Genomic DNA, 2,561 nt, shown 5'->3' with positions numbered 1-2,561 from the left:
AAAAAAAAAAAAAAAAAAAAAACTAAACACACCATTAGTATTTACAGATTTTCAGCCACTGATACAGAAGTTTTCGTTTTTGATTTCTCATAAGCAAAATATGGATAAAGACTATTTCCTGCTACCAACAGGGCCAGTATCACTAAAACTCAAGAATCACACTACTAGTGAACACTAAATTAGAATATCAAATTATTTAAAGACTTTATTTCTTCTCCTTTCTTCTACTTCTGATTCTTAAGTACCCCACAAATATTCTGGTTCTCTCCACTCTTAAGACTTGTTCACTACTAATATTTCAACCCGAAATGTTTAAAAACCGGAACCATAACAACTCTTAATAAACAACCCATTTGAAGTCCTTATCCTCCCAATTCCTTATAGCCTTTCAGAATTAAACAGCCTCTAGAGACTAAATTATAACACAGGAATACACGTGACTAATCCCCCAAATTTAAGAAAACGGGAAGGTAATATCACCAAAGAAACTAAACATCCAGTTCTAAGAAATTCAAACTAATCATACCGTGTATCTTTGAAAATCAGGAATTCTGGACATCAAAAGGACCACTGGATACTAACAGGGCCAAGCGTTTACTTAGAAACTTTGTTCACATGTCCAAGGCTATATTAACTGCCAAATATGGAGCTAGACAAGAATTCCCATCTTCTTTCCCTCTAACATACGGGGCTCCCTAAGTGCAGCTGATGGTTCCCGGTTCCAGGTACAGGCAATGCTAGCAACTGGAGGACTAGCACGGTGTGTAGAGCCTTAAACCCAAGCTGAAATCTTAACTTGGGGGGAGGGGGGGTCAACTCTGCTATCACCGCAGCTTCGGTCCACGAGTTTTGTTGTCGTTGTTTTTTAAAGGGAGCAAAGGCACCTACCCTCAAAAAAAAAAAAAAAAAAAAAAAAAAAAATCGGTTAAGAAATTAGGTACGCCTTGGGGTAAAAAAATGGATCTATGCGGAAAACTAGATGCAAATCTATATTCGCTCCAAATCGGCACAGAGCCATCTTTAAAATCTGCTTTTAAAGACGCAGATAAAATTCTATCAGATTCGACAAACAAAAATCAACACAATCTAGGAAGCTCACGGTCTTCGCGTTGACCATCCTTCCCACCGCCCCCCCCCCAAAGTGGGGGAACAGGAAGAAACCCATTTCCCAAAGCACTCAAACATCTTTCCTATTCCTGGGTCAATACGGAATTGTCTGCATAAAAAGAGCAGGAAGAAGGTGTATGTTGGATACAGCCTGGGTTTTTGAACACGTTAGGGATAACCCGCCCGCCCCCCGGGGGAGGGGGTCGTCCAAAGACCGCGGAATTCCAGGTACCGGGTAAGCAAAGCGGCGGCCGTCTTCAAACCCGGATTCTGTGTCGGTGCACAGAAATGGTGCCCGGAGGCCGCTACTTTCGCATCTGCGTCGCTTCTGCCTCCGCCGACACAGCCTATTTTCCCCTCCCCCACGGGCGGGGCGGCGACGGCCTCCCCGCTCCCCTGAAACCGGGAACGAGAGACGCAGACGACTCGGAGACCAGGCTGGTGGGCTCCCACCCTAAGACCCCCTCTCCGGAAAGCCTGCTCCTCCACGTCCCGCATTCAGCCTGCACCAGCGCGCCTCCGGGAGCTGCTGCGGCCCCGTTCCCGGCTCGCCACTTCATCTCCCACAAATCCGGGCCCCACCTGTGCCCTCCGGGCCCTCCGTCCGCAGGACGCGAGCCGGTCACCTCCCTTCCCACGCGGCCTCCCATCCTCACCTGAGAGGAAAGGTTTGGCTCCTACCGCGCACACACGGCAGCGCAGGCAGCCGGCGAGAACAATATCTCTCTCCGCCGCGACCACCTCCGACACTACGGCTCACGTACAGGACGGTTGCCTCGAGCCGCGGCGCGCGAACGGAATGTCCCCTTCCGACCACCACACCGACCTCCCTTCCCGGCCCCCGTACACACCTCCAACCAACAGCGGCGGCGGGTACGTCGCGCAGAGGTCAGCAGGAGAGTCGCCGAGGACCGGCCGCAGCGGATTCTTCTCGCTCGCCGCCCCCTCCCTCCGACGAACCTCAAGCCTCGGAAGCCGGAGAGCCGCGAGCTCGTCTCCCTTACAACCACCTCTTCCCGGGCGCCAAGCGCTGCGGCGAGCGACAAGGAACACGGACGTCCCGCCCCCTTTGCCGCCGCCCCCTCTTATTGTTTTACCCCTGCCGAAAGGGCTGGGGAACCCCCCAGCACGGCTTCAGCCAATCACGCATCTCCTTCGCGAGCCGGACCCAACCCTCTCGCGTTTCTCTGCGGAGCACGCGCAGAACGCCGCCGCGCTCACGTACTCTCGCGCCCAGAAAGCCGGGGAACCGGAACCGGTCTGAAGCCGCGGCAAGAGTCCGCTGATTTGACGTCACAAGGAGGCTGCCTTTCTGCTGCCCTACGGCGCTGGCCTCGCCGCCCTTCGAGACCACGACCCGACAGGAACCGGTTGACCGCAGCGCCGTGTCTTTGGCTGCGTCTGCTGGAGAGCGAGGTTTCTGGTCCCTTTCGGTTATTAATGTTAAGAGGGAA

The 2,561-nt window shown here is 52.9% G+C and overlaps 1 protein-coding gene across 3 annotated transcripts in view; it reads right to left on the bottom strand.

Annotated features, from left to right (window-relative positions):
- Positions 1 to 2,162, bottom strand: part of LOC111148812 (G3BP stress granule assembly factor 2) — a 34,262-nt gene extending 32,100 nt beyond the window's left edge. Inside the window, exon 1 of one of the 3 annotated variants that reach the window (XM_022505629.1) lies at positions 1,959 to 2,162. The gene's annotated coding sequence lies outside the window, so the exon portion shown is untranslated. Of the gene's footprint in view, positions 1 to 1,763; positions 1,825 to 1,958 lie in introns of those variants that run through there. The other 2 variants (XM_022505628.1, XM_022505630.1) reach the window with 2 other exon arrangements.
- Between the last annotated feature and the right edge of the window lie 399 nt (positions 2,163 to 2,561).

This window comes from Enhydra lutris, unplaced genomic scaffold, assembly GCF_002288905.1.
Source record: "Enhydra lutris kenyoni isolate GAN:26980312 unplaced genomic scaffold, ASM228890v2 scaffoldscaffold21, whole genome shotgun sequence".
Classification (NCBI taxonomy): Eukaryota; Metazoa; Chordata; class Mammalia; order Carnivora; family Mustelidae; genus Enhydra; species Enhydra lutris.
This window is presented reverse-complemented; position numbering and strand designations above follow the sequence as displayed.